Consider the following 19,114-nt stretch of genomic DNA (forward strand, 5'->3'; position numbering starts at 1 on the left):
GCCGATTCCTTCCCACTCCCAAGCTTTTCCTATCCCATCATCGCTATGAGACCTATCTGTTTCGGTGTGACGTACAGCAAATTTAAAAACGGAAGGAAGGTTATAATTCACACTCTAAGAGCGCTGTCCTAGATATATTAATATTATAGCTCAATGCGTCAAACCTGGTTGTACGGAATCATCTGTATAATGCATTTTTAGCAGCAACTGTTCATTTTATTTATTGTTTCTATGTAATGCTGGTGTTTACTTGTACCTTGTTATGTTCCGCAACTCATATATTCTTCTTCTTCTTCTTCTTCTTCTTCTTCTTCTTGTGCCATGTTCTTGCAGAAAGTTGGTGATGAGTAACATGATATGCTGTTTGTTGATAGCTGTTATGATTAGAGTAAGCTTATTTACCCCTGCTTCAATTTGCGTAGCTAAGATGTTCTACTTCGCCCCGAACTACACTTGGAATATTACTTGTACAGGGTGGTATTTACCGTTCCGTATCATTTTTCTTTCTCCTTCTTTTCTCTATATGATCCAATTTGCGGAACCAGAATAAATACACCGTTTTATATTCCGTATTCCCGCCTTTCTCTAGTTCAAAGAAGTATATTTATCCATATTCCAACCCTCTTTAACTCTTCATCTTCTGACGGGAACTTGAACGTTTCTTCTTCGAATGCCTCCTTCAATCGATTCTTCCTTAACTTAACCTAGCGCATTTCCTACTTGTACCTTTTCTTCCTGTTCTCATTGCTGTCCCGTCTATTGTACATAGTGAAATATTTATTTATTTTTTACTGTACTAAATCGTTACTTGCGTCATATCTGTGTTTATACTACTGTGTCTAGCTGTGAATTCTTCTCTTCGTTCTACTTTCATTTTTAATTTACCTCGTTCTTTTCATTTAACTTTATACTTTATTGTTGTTTCCTGACAGTTATCTTGTTTATTTTTTAATTTTCTCCTGCGAATTTTGTCATTACTTGATTTTTCTGCGTTGCTCTTTCATTTATATTTTTGTACGTTTCCATTGTGCTACTCTATTGTAAATCTATTTTTCATTGTGGAACTCTGTAATTCCGCATCTCGCTGTTTTGGTTTTCCAATTAAATAAATTTAAAAATATGGTCGAAGTATTCTATCTTCCTTCCCTTGATGATAATGAGAATTTCTGGTTCTTTATTCACACGAAGTAAACCTTCCATATTGGTTATTTTAACTGCCCAAGGTATATTCAGCATCCTTCGGAACGACCACATTTCAAACGCTTGCAATCTCTTGCACATGGTCACACGGCTGAGGGCCATATGAAACTATCCGTCATGAGATTAGCTATACAGAACGTGTGACGCAAAGGTAACTAGCAAACGTGCAAGCTGTGATGTGGAGTATTGATGGATGGCCATGCCTGAGAGACGTATGGAGCATTCTTTTACGAAATAAATATCATCTCGTCATATACTAGAGAACTGATTTATTTCATTCGTGGCAGTTTTATAGGCACTGAGACAGTTTACCACTTTCAATGCAGTGAATTCTACACATGCCGACTCCTAATTCCACACAGATGTTTTTCGATAGCGATTTGTTACTTACAAATAAATGAATCGTTATCAAATTGAGTTTCATTTAATTTATGCTCGTTTGATTTTCCCAGAGGCAAATTTGAAGCCAATTTTTTGTCATAGGAGCCAAGTCTGTCACTTCATTTTTGTCATTGCGGCTCTTGTTTCATTATACCCGCTCCTTTGGGAGTATCGGCGCGCAAACGATTGAACTCCTTCATCCAAATTGAACGAATTAATTCATTAGGCTAGCCATGTTAAAGTCTGTCGGTGTAATGTGCTGTGCGTGCTGGAGCCCCTCTCAACAAAATTTCTCGCTTTTGTCATTATCATAACCCTCAAAATAGGGGTGGACATTGTCATCCAGCAGTCTGACATTTCCTGCGTCGCGTTTTTCACGAAGAGCACAAAGCAACTTCAACATTATTCCGTTAGAGTTTACGGCATTCGCAGATATTCGTCATGTAAGAAATTTTTCCACCAGCGGAACACGTGCAAATCCAAGAACACCGTCACTAGAACTGCTTTCCAGATTGTAACTTTTCGTCCCCTCATCAAAACACTTGGGGAGGAGAAAGTTATTATCTTGGGACACATGAATATCAAATAAACTGTTTGTGGCTTGCCGGGAAATTGCCACGCAAATAGAAACAATTAACATTCCATGGTTTCCCATTTCTCTATGTAATGTTTGGGCGCCCGGGTTACAGTTTTAAACAAAACTGTAAACCAAAATTTATATTTACTAGCATAGAGACTTATACTTAAATCACGGGGGTAGGATTTTAAATAATTAACCATTAAGTATCGCTTAAGAAAGAAAATTAACGCAATATAAAATACAAATGAATTTATAATACAAAAAATGAGATGAATCGGAAAAGTTTCCTTAAAGCGTGGAGGAATTTATAATTTACTTTACTGAATTTACTATTGCTTGCTTTATCTAATTGAAGCTCACCAATTGCAGCTTCCGTTGAAGTGATCTGGTTTCCGTGGTTACTCGTTCTCTTCTTCTCGATGTAGAATTTGCTCCATGGACATCCTTCCTTCCTTCTCTGATATGGTACGGGCTATCTGGACTAGCACTCCCTACTTGTCTAGTTTTTAAATTAGACATTGGCCCTATACTTGTAAAAACTGATCAGCGTTGATCGTATGAGGAGAAAATTCAGAGATATGAATTTTTCCATATTAGTAGAAATCTCAATCCAACTGAGCTATACTATTTATACGGTACAGACTTGTACCAAATTCTGTAGACTTGAACTAAACATAGTTCTTCGTCCAGAATATTTACTGAAAATAACACAAGCCGTAAGCTTGTTTCGTCTCACGCAGATCCGATAACATTACCGCACCTAAGTACTGTATCGAAGCGACAACACATTGTACAAAAATAACTATGTCGCGGAGCGACCACACATTGTTTCAAAAATCAAATCACGTCGTTCAAAGTAGATGTTCACAGTAGAAGTAGTAGTGATGGAGTATCTGTACGTATCTCGCTCCGCACTTGATAATATCACCGGGCTCCCCCACTCTAGGTAACAGCTCAATCTCAGATCTCTATATAACGAAACATCTGATTCGTAGATCGCATTATCATCTCCCCTTCTCTTCTTTCTTGTCGAGTCCAGTAGGCGTGGCGATGATGTACTCTGCTGGCATGCAAGCCTCGCGCGCGGGTCGCTGTTTACTGCCTTCGCCAAACCCATGAGTCACGCAAAATCCCAACTTTAAGAATAACTTTCCGTATACACAAATATGAGACGAAATGAAAACAACTATGTCTCAACATATTGACCGTATTTACAACATAATGAATTCCTATCCTACATAATGTAATAATTTAAATAATTAAACGATGTTATCATATATACAAGATGATTCCAAAAGGACTTGATTACAAATGATTGACGTTGAATAAATATGTTATTACGAGTAATTGCCGATGGCGGATAAACTTGATATCAAATGATATCGCATAAAATGATATTATATTAAATTAGTAGGGCTGGAGAAGCCTGGATTGTTACAATATTGAGACACTTTTATTTTCATCTTTGCAGGAGAAATGGAATATTTCCACTCCGCTAAGGACTACATTCTTTCGGGCTCGTAGTGGTACGCCTTTGACTCATTACCAGTTACGATTTCTTACAGAAATGTATACCTTTCAACAGTGTAACGAATGAAGTGATGAAAGCTTGTAATCTTTCACTTGCCTTTCTGGCCATCTGCTAAGTTCTTCGACACTCAGCGGCCATTATTTTTAGGAAAATTTAGTTCGTCACACAGTATACCGTACATCGCACCGTAACAAATGTTGACCAGCTCTGATATGGTTCGCAGATGGAAAAAATCACACCTTTTTGGAAACAATTCATCTTCGCCACAGAGAAAAATATATTCTCCCATTTTAACAAATAACTACAATAAATAATGTGTAATAAATAAGCGCATTGCTGTTCTCTTCAAAATGCTTTCAGAATAAGCCGGAGATATTTTTTATGTTGAGACTCAATTATTTGCGTGTGTTTGAGGTCGAGGAGATTATCGTCTTCCCCTTCTTTCCCTTCTTTCATTCTGCTTCCTGGCCTTTTTCGAATTGCCTGTCGTCAGCACTATTGTAGATTAAGTCCAGCTTGTAGGTCCAGAGCCCTTTCCCGTTCTTTTGCTATTGGCTTTACGTCACATCGACACAGATAGGTCTTACGGCGACGATTGGATAGGAAAGAGCTAGAAATGGGTAGGAAGAGGCCGTGGCCTTAATTAAGGTACAGCCCAAGTATTTGCCTGATTTGAAAATGGGAATCCACAGAAAACCATCTTCAGGGCTCCGACAGTGGGATTCGAACCCACTATCTCACGGATGGAAGCTTACAGCTGCGCGCCTCTAACCGCACGGCTAACACGCCTGGTGATGTCCTTCTTGATACCAACCCTACATACAGAGATGTATTCACTATTGAATGTTTCAGTGGTAATTAAATGTTATGTGTTTCACGCACATGAAGATGTGTATTAAAAGGAAATCGAACACCCAGTCGCTTAGGTAGAGAAATAAACCAAACGCAATAAAGCCCTAGCACAACCAGGAATTGAACAGGACTCCCTGATTCGGAAGCCACTTTGCTGACCATTGAGCCATGGAACAGAGCTACCATTGTCAAACTTAATATAAGACTGACCATCATTGAATGATTATTATTATTAATTAATAATAATTAATAATTAATAATAATAATAATAATATTACTATTCTTTCGTTCCAGCCAGCTATGGACCACGCTATGTCAACCGTTTTCTGTCTTGAGTTTTAACACTCGCCCAGTACTCCCGCATCTTGCCTGTCTTCATTTTAGGTTTTGTTCCAAAACACTGTATGCCTTCACGTTTCTTCTTTAGAGGGTCACGTTGCAAGATGTCATCATGTAAGATCCCCAGTTCGTTTAAATCCTTTACACCTAGGTGAACCATACCTCTTTAGTTTTCTTATTCAGAATGTACGCAAAGATTCGAGTGTACAGTTTCTTTTTTTGTGCCATTCGTGTTAAGTGATCACAAAAATTAATTCTTATTTTCGTAATAGTGTTCGTTATTTTCTCTATATGGAAATACAAATCTTAATTTTACCTTAGCCTATTGTACCCTACAGACTCCAATACCCGTCCCGCAAATGCTGAGAATGTATCGGAAGTACTATAATATATTGGCACGTCTTACCATTAATTCCTGTCCTCTTCTGCACCGGGCTGCACAGTCGGAGAGATCCGTGGACTGTTCATGCGACTTATAAATGAAATTAAACGGGACAGGAATATTACTACACTAGTGTGAGTTAAATAAGGATCTCGTATCAAAATAACAATTTATTATAAACATAAGGGTTTGTGATAAACCCATGAACAAAAAATAATGATACAACTTGTACAGGCATGAAGAGGCAAAAATCTGTCTTCAATCTGCGTCCGCCGGAGAAGTTTCATAAATGCTGGAGATGGTTATAAATTTGGACAGGCTCGACTCTAATTAATTATGGTAAGCATTTAAAGAGAAATATACATGAAATCAGGGAGGGAGTTACTTCGCACAACTTATATTAAGAGTTCCCAAATAGTGGGAAATATTTACACTGCACTAGAGGGCTGGAATTCCCCCAAAAGACATATAAAATACACATGTAAAAGTTAACGAACACGCACAGCTGAGATGCGAACACAAGACCCCGTCTTGAATCCGTGCGACACCTCTACACGCAACATCAACTCAGACAAAATGCAACAACACAATAACAACACATAAAAATACACACAGCTTCAATAAACCTGTAAGAGTTGTACAAAATAAAACCTGGAAATCTTGCAGCATAAGGAAATAACGGAGACATTCTTATCTCTATCATCCTCTGGCCTGGGGTTAATGGCCGACCTTGCAGTGGGATGAGAGGCAAGCCACCCTCTCTCTCCAAACCAAAACAAACGCTACGTCATTCACAGCTTCCCCGTTCCTCTCGAGTTCCTACACATGGCCGCACGTCATCATCTCAGCTATTACAACAGCTGAGAGCAGGCTGCCTTAAAACACAGAAACATTTACGAGGTCGTCTACTTGGCCCGTCACAAATCGTATACCTTTCTTACATTGCGTACACGCGCAAACTACGGGATTCACTGCCTGGCCATCTATACGCCTTTAAATATCACGAAGTATACATTATCACACTTATCTCTTGCGTACTCACGCAAACAATGGGTTTGTCAGCTGAGCCATCTACAGGCCAATCAAATATCACTACCCCTGGTCTGTATACCATATCTGTGGACTCTGTGGTCCGCAGTTCCTGCCATGCTCATGTCTAAGAGAAGCTCGAGGGAACTATAGTGATGACCCTTCAAGACTGCAACGTTGGAGACATCTGTTCTTATTATAACTGCACCTGAAATTCATGCACCCATATGACATACAAAATGTATATCTGAGTAGCCCACTTAATCCACGAGGTCTATCTATCGATGTTACAGGACTGTACTGGTCCCCACCTTTCAATGATAGTTTACTGCAAGACATAACACCTAAGATAATCCACAAAACTATTTACACAAACAAAACTACGTCTAACCTAAATCTCTCATAATAAGACAAACTAACAATCCCTGATATGAAGCTGTATATTTCCTACACATGCAAGCCCTGAGTGAGGAAAAGTAAATCATACTTTCCTGAAGGGCTCAAACTAATTATTTACAAACATATGCGAAGCTACCCTGTGCCTAAACCATGCAATAAAATAGAGACTGCCCAAACTTATCTGTTTAGGTGTCCTTCAGTGATCTTCTATCTCGGACCATATGCGCCTAGCCCTCCATGGTACTGCAGTCGTCACAGGCACACAGTCCTTGGTTCAGCGCCTGCGGTAGCACCGTGGTCTTACTTCTTCTTGACCGTGATGACTTGATGATATTCTGCTGCTGACTTCTGCTTGAACGTGTTGATCCTCTGCTGCTGGCTTCTGCTTCATCCGTTGCTCTCCTGCAGCCGGCGGCACCTGCTGCCTTCTTTACGCCCTCTCGTACGACTTGGATAAGCAGTCAGATATCAGCACTTTCTGTCGTTCACTTCTAAGCGGATCTAACATTGACTGTAAGGAGACACAGAATTAACGTTCATATTCGTCTATATTTATCCCACTTTCTGTAGCATAGAATTGTTACTCCTATCATTCTCTCACCGAAAGTTATCTGGCGATATCTAATGCTCAACCTCACACGCTCCTCAATCTTAGTAAACTAAAAAGCAAAGTTTGATGCTATTTTTCTCCTACAGCTATGCTCATGGACGCTGGTGATATTCATAAAACACAGTTCCACCTTCATTTAGTTCATAGCCCTAACCATCGGCAGATCATTTCCTGTCCGCATTGGATAGCCCAATTAATGAGACGTCTAACTTGTATGATCCAGTATGAGTTAGCACAGTTCTCTAGAGTAAATATTAGCATTCTAGCTTCTCCGTAATTAAGCCTACAAAGCGGGCGATTCTAGCTAGATGGAGAATGTATTTATCTCGATACATGAGATTCTAATTTCTATTCACTTTACTATTCATCCTAGAAGTAGCTGACCGGTGTTTAAACCGTCCAAACAATAAAAGAGTTTCCAACTATCAAACACTGTCCAATAAATTTACTTTACTTTTCACGAATTAAGCTTCAGTGCGACCGACACACATCAGGCACTTCCAACGATCAGAGTAGAGAATAGAATGGGCTCTCTGCTCTCAGAGTTCAGTATTTATTAGGTCGACAAGCCATGCCACGCCATGTAGTTCTCCTAGAAACACACTTGAAGTCCACATGACTCCCTTGTGAAGAGCAGATTTCGTTCTCATGGTTTTTACCGCGAACAAATTATAATTGCAGGGGATGATAATTAGCGTAACAAAACATATCATAATACTCAAGAAATTATTCCTAATTTTTCTATCGTTTTATATTCTCTAGATTCAGTCTGTGGGCGAAGATACATCTCAAGTTTCTTGTCTCGTCAATTATGCATTCTCTCGCTTTCTTTCCGGGGGATTGGCATAAGTAAATCCCCAGACATCATGTGAGTAGCTTGACCTCTCACTGTCATTCTCACACACCGTGCCACGCCCAAAACTGACGCTCTGATTCTCCCTCGCCCGCTCTGACTACCTTTGGCGCCTCTTTACCGTTGCCTCAGATAATCATTACTGATGCATTTACATATTACCTTTATCTGACCATGAACAGTATGGTTCACTATATTCCATACCTCCATTAATTTGCCAAGGATCTTCCTTAGAATCTTCGTTTCTTTGGCATTTAGTTGTTCTGCCAACATCTCTTATTCATTGGGGGCATTCTGCTGCATATAAAGCATATTATTATTATTAGTATTATTTTAAAGGGGTAAAATTCTAGATTATTAAAACCTATTTAAAATTAAATGAAGAAATAAGAAGAGTCGAGCCGGCTAATTTTAAAACCGAGACATCGAAGTTAGGAAGCTATGGTTCATGATAAGTGAGAAAGTGAATGACTTCCTACGGCTCAGGAATTTACCACAGCCAGCATCGGAAGTGCGAAGTTACCTTGAAAAATCATTTAGGGAAGAGAGCAGGAAGTGTATAGCACAAGCCAGTGCAAATAATGGAGTCCTGTGGTTGAAACATATGTTTTAAAAGGAGTCGTCGAGGGGCACCACTTTAAGTAAAATTTTGTTCTAAATAAGTTTTTTATGTTGCATTTTATGTATAACTGTATTATTTATGAGGTATACAGACTTCACTTCGACCATTAGTAGCACAACAGAAAGTAACATGAAAAGTCATATCATACTCTAGGGAAAATAACATATCACAGATAACATTTCAATTGATGCAATATTATCCAAAATACACTGAAGAAGCTACAGTAGTCACGTGATCATGGTAGGTAACCACATGTTAATGCATTTTAAAAATGGGAAGTAAGTGGCAATGAACAAGATGACTGAGACGAACAATATTCCTGAAAAACTGACTTTCACTCTCGATTTATTGTATACAAACATCGTACGTTACGATAATAGGTAACAAGTCAGTGTGTTTATAAGAGTGTAAACATTTAAAATCTTAAACAGAAAATAATATCATGGTAACTATACAAGACTTTCATTGATTCTATGAATAACTACTGCGATGCTCTATCTACAAGACAGTCATTGAAACTGCTATAATCAGTCAACAAAGGACAAGCTGGTCATGTTATTTGCATGGATATAACGTGACGAACGAGTCTTTACAGAGAACGAAAGACTCGTATAAAGAAAATATCTGTCTCTTTCTATTCTTATCAAATTGTATTAAGGCAAGGTGAGGTGAACCATTCATTTATTTCGTCAACTGTCTGATCAGTTCTCGGAAGACATTTTTGCGAAGACATGGGCTGTAAAGTAGGGCAGTCTATATAAGAGTTAACGAGTTCATGGAGATACCTTCATTGGGCTGACCTGAGATATTATCCTAATCTTCAATTATTATAAAACTTGTGAACTAAATTTCGGCCCCATTTCTCTACATGTATGGGAGGGCTACTCACTAAACCTGGGCTCTCCTATCCTTGAGTGATATTACGCACTATTCATTTCGTCCATTTTTATTGCCTTCGCAGTGTATGATTTCAGGATTAAGTCGCTTAACTCACCGTTAACTTGAGTGGGTATATTGTGACAGTGTAAAGAGTTAGTGCTTTTACTATGGCCAGTTGAGGTGTTATTATGCAAAATACATTAATAACGTGATATAATTTGGACTATCAGCTGTCTACGCGACACATATTTAAATTGTGTGCATTATCGGCACAAGTAATCTTTGTGAATTATGCATTCTGCTATTGAACTTTGCATTCTGGGCCAGGTGCCCGTGTACTGAGCGGTGATATTACCATAATCTATTTGAGACTGGAATCCAACACTATTTGAGGAATTGGATGAATAAACTACGCATCTGGTGGACTCTGATTATTTTAGTGCATGGGCACATTGGACATTTAATCTGCTTGTAAACTAATTGTATGTATGGCTATTAGGACATGAGAGCACCTAATTATCCTGCAAGTTTTATCTGGCGTGTATGATCGTACTGTGGACAGCAACGCGTATTTCTACGCCATCTGTGTGTGTATATTGCGACTACAGTGTGTGTTTTGACAGTGCCCGCCAGGGCATGTACCGAGACTAGACTGTGTCGCTTCTAGCGGAGGATAGTGAAGTGTGCCTTTCTACGCTTGAAACTGTTTGAAAGCAGACGTTGACTTGGAGCTATGGCTTGTGTTACTGCTGCTAACCTAATGCATCTACAGTCTGGTATAGGAGGCTGCCATAAAAACTACCCCACCTGGGGAATTGTGTCCTTTTAACCTTTTTTATTTTTGTATAATAGTTGTTTGAGCGTAAATATATAGTATTTAATTTGAATTTCTTAGGGGTAAGTGCAGTAGTTGATTCGAAACACGAGTGAGTTATCTAAGCATGATTGTTATTCTTGTAAGTACGCTTTATGAATTATTTGTGTTGATATTAATTTATTGGTGTGCAGCATGTAGATCCCATTTGTATTTTCATTTGAATGTGAATTGCATCTAAGTTTTCCGGTGTGGCGTCGTGCTTCAAGTGAGTATTGTGTGCTATGCTGAAGGCCAGCGCCATGCCTAGGTAACCGTTGCTTTTATCTAAATTTGTTTTTCACCTGGATTAATTCTATTTTCCTGTGCATTTGCGAGTGTTTTTCTGTGCCCTGTCTTGGATGCGTGTGCGGTTTATGTCTTAAAATATATATTTAATTTTTTTATTATTGCTAACATGGCCGTGTTTGTGCGAGGAGTTGTGTTTATTTTGTGTTGGGTATTTCATCTTATTATCTCTGCAACATTTTCTGTGTTTCGGCCTTCCTTTGATCGTGTTTCGGGTTAATACTGCACTTACACTAGTATCTAGCTTTTTTTAAATGTATTGTTGTTATTACTTTCGTAAGGTTGTAAATTTTATATCTCTTGGGGAATATTTTATTTGGGTTGAAATGCTTTACTTGCATTTCCATTTCGGGCGTTTAATGTAATATTTACTCTATTATTCGTGTAAATCCGCAATAATATTAATTTAACATTTCAACAACGTACTAAATAAATAATAATAATAATCGTATGGCCTCAGCTACCGTTTGCAGACATTTCGATTTGACGCCATCTGGCTGTCTGCTCGTCAATTTCGACGTTCCGGTTTACTCTGTCTGCCATCTAGCGGATCTAGAGTAAACCGAATCTCTCTTGGGCGTCTATGGCTGAGATTTAATTAATTTTGTCGGGTAAATACCAAATGTATCACCAGAGATCTTTTACATGCCGACATCGTACGACATGGAGTGTCGAATGGACTTTTTTCCGCCCTTCAAAAATCCGACTACCTCTGCCGGGTTTGAACCCGCTATCTTGGGATCCGGAGGCCGACACTCTACCACGGCTCCACAGAGGCAGCTAACAACGTACTGGTAACGTTGGTTTAATTGAGGGTCTTGGACAGCCCTAGTGCGAGAGATATGGGGTCTGGTTCTTATCTTATTTTCCATTGTTCGTTATCTCTTCGTGCTTGGCAGTTATGTAACTTTTGATTATTGAGGATTATGTCGGCCGCGATGACAGCATCTTGTGTGTGGCTGCACATAATAATAATAATGAATTGTTTCATCTTGTGTGAAGTTCGCGTGTTTGTATCTGTCATGTTAAGTGAGCTGGTTCGTGCCATTTTAAAATAAATTTCCGGTGTTGAATTGATTGCCCTAGCCTACTATGGCTTTGGGATTAAATTTATTATTAATTTGGGCTAATATTTCTAATTCTGGGCAAGCCTGTGGTGACAGTATGGTCTATATTTGGGTACTGTTGGCTTTATGTGAAATCCATGGGACCTTCGTTCATGTGGGTTTTGTTGGGATCTATCCTCCACTAGGAACTGTCAAAAGGCCCTCTATTTTGCTGTCCAACCCCTTTTCCACCTTCATTTAAATTCTTAAATTTTATTTAACATATCTGTAATCTAATTATTTGTAATGTTTGTAGTAGGGTGGTGCACCAGAACTGTTATAATTCGTTAAAATGGTACCATTTATTATAAGACTATGTTATTTACACTTAAATTATTAATTTACTAAAAATTAATTATGCTACTTATTTTTCTGTTCGTTTGAAGTTTTTCTTCACTATTATTTTACCAGTTGGAGCCTCCGTGGCTCAGGTAGCAGCGCGCTGGTCTCTCATCGATGGGTTCCGTGGTTCAAATCCAGGTCACTCCATGTGAGATTTTTGCTGGACAAAGCGGAGGCGGGACATGTTTTTCACTGGGTACTCCGGTTTTCCCCTGTCATATTTCATTCCAGCAAAACTCTCCAATATCATTTCATTTCATCTGTCATTCATTAATCATTGCCCCAGAGGAGTGCGACAGGCTTCGGCAGCCGGCACAATTCTTATCCTCGCCGCTAGATGGGGCTTCATTCATTCCATTCCTGAACCGGTCGAATGACGGGAATCAGGGTGTGGATTTTCATTGTTTTACCAAACATTGATTTTTCAAATTTAGTTTTAATGTATCTATTATTTACCTATAATAATATTTTTAATTCTATTTTTTATAGTCTTTGTGTCGTTTTTCGGGTGAATTGTTTCGTAATTCCTTCGAATCCTTACCTCTGCTTTTTTAATTTATGGGTAGGTTCCCGCCCTCTTCCTTGCTTCCTAGGATGTTTGATGTATTATTTACTAAATTTTTGGATCTGTTTGCTTCATTTTTTACTTGTCCTGTGTGCGCACTCCACTATGACGCTACACTAGTCTAGCGTCATTTACTTTATTTTTTGGGGGTTGTTGCACAGTAAAATCAAAATACTCTTGGAAAGTCTTCGTTCGAAGCTTAAAAACACCAGTCCACATCTAGGGTGTGGGAGAATGCTTGTTACGCCGGCTGGGATGTGGCCAGAATTCGGGAGATATTTGGAGAGCGATGATGATAGCAGGCCAGGTTCAGGTCGCGGAGAGAGTCTCTGTATATCTAGAATGTTTAGGGTTGCGTTTAATAATGTTGTTTCATGTCGCCAGGTATCCGTAGACACTGAGGAGCTGGTTTAAGCCACAAGAATTCATTTAAGTACAGTTCGATTTATCGGCACAATCATTGCAGATTTAGAGATTTCCATGAATATACCATTGAACTGAGGCAGGATCAGCTAGCCAACGCTCTATATCAAACCCATTTAGCATAGCAAGGCTGGTTTATAGCACGAGGCCAGGCCCTGTGCCGACAGACTTAAGAAGGGCACTGCTCCATATACATTGCGTAACACTTATCGCGAGCGAAAGTTAATGCTCGTAGAAGACTAGATGTTACCGTTTATCTGACACAACGTTTTATGAAAACAATACAACTAGTGGACGGGTATTTTATTTAGACTAGAGAATCCAACCACTGAGAAATACCTGCTGGCGTTAGCAGAACGACAAATTGGCTATACGTCTTCAAACGAAATACAGATTACTCAGCAGAAATATGAAAGCCGACCATCTCAGACCAGAGATCAGGACTTGAAATTGTCAGAAAATTAATCTCAACATCAAGCGAAGCTTGATATCTTATTGTTCCATGAAGTGAAAGGTAACAAAAGGCATTAGAATATAACCCAACTATCTATTACATTCAGCACCCCAAAGCGGATCTCAAATGTAAGAGCAAATCAAAAGAAATTTACCATTCTTATGGCAAAATTCATTGAAACCCATGGCTCATTCATATGAACCTCTAATTTTTCTATGAAGTGAGACACACGCCGAATTTCGATATTTCCTTCAGTCTGTGAGATCCTACAACTGTACATTTGAAATCAGTGTCTGGCCGCATGTGAAGGAACTGAAGATGACTCATGCTGGATCCACAAGATCGTCATTGAGGTCTCTATAACCAGTCTACAACGAACAAGGTAGTCGTGTTGCTGACGTAGAACGAAGGTGACAAGCGACGCTTTCAAGAGAACGAAAGACTTATCTGTCCCTTTCTGTTATTATCAAATTCTGTTAAGGCAAGGAGAGATGAACTACTGACACTTATTTCATCAACTGTCTGATCGGTTCTGGGAAGATATTTTGGTGAAGATAGAGGCTGCAATGTAGGTCAGTCTATACAAGAGTTAACGAAAAGAGCTGAGATACACCTTCATCTTAGAGATAAGATAAATCAGGACAACGCTTTTTTTTTTCACGGAGTCCCCCCAACTGACGTCGATATATATACGAGTATATGAATTAATACCATTAGAAGTACAATGGACCCAAGTCAAAAAAAATGTCGCTAAAACTATCAGTCACCCACTGATCTTCACAGCATTATATAACGTGTACTACACTTGAAACGCCTTGTTTTACAACCTGTGATAATAAAGTTTGGTGAATGAACTCTGAACGGTCGATCCGGCAACACTGGCAACACGCAATGCTGCACCTGCGTAGCAGCAGGTTTTGACCCCCGCTCCCAACATTGTTCATTTGAGCATCCTGTGTGTGCTCTGTAAGACCTGTTTGACACAGTGCGTGCTTAGTGCGTTGGTTCTGAACTGCGAACAGGAACATGAACAACCAAAAGATCAATGTACAGTTTTGTTTTAAGCTTGGCAAGACACCGACAGAAACGCATGGGATGCTGGTTCGTGTTTATGAAGATCAAGCACTGTCCTTGATGTGTGTGTATGAGTGGTTCGCCAGTTTTCCAGGAGACCGGGAAAGTGTTTTTGACAACCCCCGTAGCGGAAGGCCGGCGACCGCCGTCAGTGACGGAATCATTGAGAAGGTGAGGACATTAATCACGAACGATCGGCTATTAACTATGCGCATGATAGCGGATGAACTGCAGATTAACCGTGAATCCGTGTAACAAATCGATACCAAGAAGTTAGGGAAGAGGAAAACTTGTTCTCGTCTTGTGCCACATCACTTGACTGACGATCAGAAGCAGGCTCTCGCCAGATATCAATCCTCCAGACTTCTTCCTATTCCCACGTCTCAAACTCGCTTTGAAAGGAAAGATATTTGACGATATTACTGACATTCAGCGAAACGTGACGAGGCTTTTGAACGTAATCCCAAAGGAAGCCTTCTTACAAAGTTTGCAGGACATGTATCGCCGATCTCACCAGTGCATAGTTATGGGAGGGGACTATTTCGAAAGTGAGTAAGGTCACTGTCTAGCATTGTTCATCTATGTTGATAGTACAGGACTATTCACCGAACTTTATTGTCACAGGTTGTATGTCTTTAGTTGAGTGGTAAATGCGAAGTTTGCCTGTAGTATTACGGACCTAGGTTAGAATACTGACTGCCAAATTTCACAATTACCGCTGAATTGTCCAACAACTGTAATGGCACAGTGCTCTCCAGCTTTTTAAAATGTAACATATGCAGTGCATGGACTATGGCGTACTCTGAAGATGCGCTTGCCTCTATGAAATACGAGCAACATTCAAGACGGTGTTTGCGAGTTTTTATTAACTGAATACACATCGGGGCGATGAATAATATTCTGAAAAGCGTCAGGGATCCATAAACAGTGCGTATTCAATTAGCCTAATATTTTCTCACCTCAGCATCGACATGACATGTTCTAAATGTACGTGTATTTCAGCTATGCTGTGTGGAAATTCGTGCCTTTCCAATAATGTTGGTATCTTAGTTAGTAATAATTCATCAGTAAAATAGAGGGATAAATGATGTGAGATTTAGTGCCTGTGCCCCAATCGGAAACTGTCCAGCACTTTCAAAACTTTTCCTGATTTTGTTCCACAGGAATTCCTTCCAATGTGTTAATGATTTGAAATTACTCACATTCGCGCAAGAATAACAAGGGGACGCCAACAAGGGAATCGATATCCAGTGCAACTATAGTACAAAAGATTCAGTACTGCAGCGACATTCGCGGAATTATAACTTCCATCGGGGGGTAGTAAAATCGTCTATAATCTGTTGTGGTATGCCAGTATCTATGACCCTATTACTTCCTAACTGAAGTATGAAAGGAACACGCAGACACTCAATACCAAAGCAACTATAACATGGTCAAGCATTGAAGTAGTTGCGATGCCACCATCAGAAATCCCACATTTTATACTCTCTTTCACAAATTCCAACAATATGAAGTATTTAAAAGCTATTGGACATAATATTATATTGAATTTGGAACAAGCGTGTTAGAGAATATTTTACACGGGAAATGATATTTTTGGGGATAACAGTTTTAGGAACTTTGTTAACAAGAATTGATCGAGAAAAGTGTCTGCTTACCAAAGACATCCTTTCGTTGTTAAAATAGTCGTGCGAGAACAAGGACAAATTCCACATCAGCCGTATTATGGTATTTATCATTTAAATCTCAGGCAAACTATCAACGTTGAACTGCAAAAGTTCGTTGGTTCTCTTACCCGCAGTATTTTGAGCAAAGTGCTGAATAGTAAGAGATTTGAAGGATCCATAACGAGAGAAAGTCATAAGATGTATGTCATTACACCCCACTTCGATAATAATCCCACCTGATGTAAGTGAACTTCGAGGAAACATGAGAATAGGTGGATGACGATGATGATGATTATTATTAACATCATCATCAACATACGGTTCATAAAATCGTAAGTTTCACATGTCTGTATGCGCAAAATTTCCTTATAATTATTTGATTCATGCGTGACACTGATCATCTAAAGAATTTAGCTTGTCTATCTGGTTTTCTATCTATTTGTGTTCATAAAACTGGAAAACTTCTGGACATACTTCAACCAAACCACATAATTGAAATATTCGCATTCAGGATGGTGTAATAAAGTGCGTATGACGTCAATGTTTTATTTGGAGTTAGAGTTTATAGGAAAATTATTCTCAAATACATTCGTTAACATTAGTTCAATCAAAACACTGCATATAACAAACTTTTAATAATAAATTATTTCGGTTATTTTATGCCGTATATTTATTTATCGTACGACGGATAATGACAGAGATGCTTAGGAAAAATTGTATTTTTAGTCCAAGTTCCGTGGAAAACTTGGTGCATGTCACGTTAAGGTGGATTAACGGGAAGAACTGAACAGCCATTTTAATATGAGAGGTATATCAACGATGGGTTGCATTATTCATCTGACACAGAATCTCCCCAGTGGACAGAGAAACAAGCATATGTAACTGAAAATCAGGGAGAAATTAGCACAACATCCGATCAGGAACTGAACTGTACACTACATTCTGAAATCGTCATTCAGTCTCGAATTTTTCAGCTTTGCAGCTGTATCGTACTGCCATGTGCTTTCGGAGAAATGTATCAGTTTAACACGCAGTATTAAGTGTGAATAGAGGTATGTAATTCGTAAATTCATCAAGGAAAGATGAAATCCATTGCAAATTGCTGTGGGAAGAGCAGGTACACTTGCTAGTTATGATATACTTTTATTTTCTGGGTGGGGGTAGGCCATTTGAAGGAGACAGAGTACAGAAAAGAGAAAAATTACGGGATGCCTGTCATATGGAAAGTTATAGAATAGAGTGGCTCTTTACAAAATGCTAATCCATTTCGAGATATTGATTATAAATTAAACAACTTCATACTGTCTCAGATAAACATGCTGTCTGTGTACGTCGCGCTTAAAATAATATACTTAATTGCTTCTACTTTCAGAGTAAACAACTGGCAGTAAAGTTTCTTAACGCACTCATTCCAGTTCATTTCACTGCCTCTGCCACAATTGTAACTTTTTCGTATCCGGAAAAGACGCTCTGTGTTTGTTGTTGAATTTGGTGACAATAGAACTACTGTAAGCCGCAAGTGTTGCTGGTGGTGTTCGTATAGTTCATGTTGAATGTTGGTCGAACATTCGGGAACATTTATTTGTGCAGTCACTCTGCACTCCACTGTCCGGCCATCTAAGTATCAATTTTTGAGGATTCTACGGTGTCGGCGTTCTACGGTTCGAAGCTGTCTCCTTAAGTTGTTGAGTGCTTTGACCTACTACAGATTTGGTTGTGTCAACTCCACATGGTCTTTGGCGATGGCATAGTATTGTTTCACACATCATCCAAAGAAGCATTGAATCTGACCTGTTAATAGTCACAGGATCCTACCCCTCAAGACATATGTTTCACCTCGTAAATTTATTGTCTTGTGTTGAACATGTTGTGATAAATAACTTTTAGTCGGGCTTTGAATAGGACCTAAATGATACAAGTATAAGTAAATTGTTACCTACAGTAGACGACCCGACATCACAAACATTTGAAGTCACCATATGACAAACTTTTACGTTTCCAGTATCGGTGTCGAGAATCGAAAACAAAACTAAAGGTGTCATCATTCGAGTCTGACCGGTCATATCGCGATTTCTTATCAACCATGGAACTACATTCAGCACTGAAACCCATCTTCTACGTATCCAATATCTTCGGCATTGCACCTTTTGCTTTTGTAAAGGAAGAAGTCGCACTGAAGATCACTCGTTCATGGTGTGCCACCTTGTACTCCGGGATCGTACTTCTATTTGTTATGTCGCACTTCGTCTGGCTGACAATCATCTTCGGGAAAGAAATCCTGACCCAAGGGACTGCTTCATCTTCGTATATACCAACATCCTGCTTCGTGATCACGACGTATTTGACAGTGATCTTCTGGATCATCTTCAGTGCCACAAGCAGCGTAAATATAATTCGAGAAATGTTCGTAGTATTATCAGAAATCGATTCAGTATTGAAATGTCGTAAAGATCGTTTTCATAAGCGGCTCTTTTATCTGTCATTAATTTATATAGGAATGTTCTTGCTCGCTAGTATTATAATCACTACATGCCAACTGTTGCTGACCCACAACTGTGATTTCATCATTCTCTCCCTAGTACATTTTGTATTTTGCCTTATTGTGTTTCACTATATCAGTGTTGTGGTTGTTATTAAGCACCGGTTTACTTCCTTCAACTCCAA

The sequence above is a fragment of the Anabrus simplex genome, chromosome 7 (assembly GCF_040414725.1).
Source record: "Anabrus simplex isolate iqAnaSimp1 chromosome 7, ASM4041472v1, whole genome shotgun sequence".
NCBI lineage: Eukaryota > Metazoa > Arthropoda > Insecta > Orthoptera > Tettigoniidae > Anabrus > Anabrus simplex.